Source organism: Haliaeetus leucocephalus, unplaced genomic scaffold (genome assembly GCF_000737465.1).
Source record: "Haliaeetus leucocephalus isolate CR32 unplaced genomic scaffold, Haliaeetus_leucocephalus-4.0 Scaffold417, whole genome shotgun sequence".
NCBI lineage: Eukaryota > Metazoa > Chordata > Aves > Accipitriformes > Accipitridae > Haliaeetus > Haliaeetus leucocephalus.
The window spans coordinates 8,652,961-8,653,259 of NW_010972853.1; the positions used below are offsets into that span (position 1 = coordinate 8,652,961).

A 299-nucleotide genomic window follows, 5' to 3' on the forward strand; every position below is an offset into this window, starting at 1 on the left:
CTCCCGCCAGGCCCCCCCGGCCGAGTACCGATCTCCAGGATCGCCGGTCCCCTCCCGCTGAGCCGGCGTGCCCGGCGAAGGCGGCCGAGCGCCGATGCAACGGATGGCGGGCGCGGCGGTGGGCGGAGCCAGGGGCCCGGCTTCCCCGCTTCCGGAAGGGCGGCGGATGTTGGGGTTTGAATTGTCTGACAGTTAGCGCGGGCGGCTCGGCGTCGGGGCGGCCGCCGGAGCGCCGCGGTGGCGGGGCTGCCTTCGGGGTGAGTAACGCCTTCGGTGGGCTGAGGCTTCGCCCTGCTGCC

The 299-nt window shown here is 75.6% G+C and overlaps 1 protein-coding gene across 1 annotated transcript in view; it reads left to right on the forward strand.

The window, feature by feature from the left end:
- The first annotated feature begins 171 nt into the window (after nucleotides 1–171).
- G2E3 (G2/M-phase specific E3 ubiquitin protein ligase) overlaps nucleotides 172–299 on the forward strand; it is a 22,553-nt gene continuing 22,425 nt past the window's right edge. The window contains exon 1 of the mRNA XM_010574239.1: nucleotides 172–257. The gene's annotated coding sequence lies outside the window, so the exon portion shown is untranslated. The remainder of the gene's footprint in view (nucleotides 258–299) is intronic.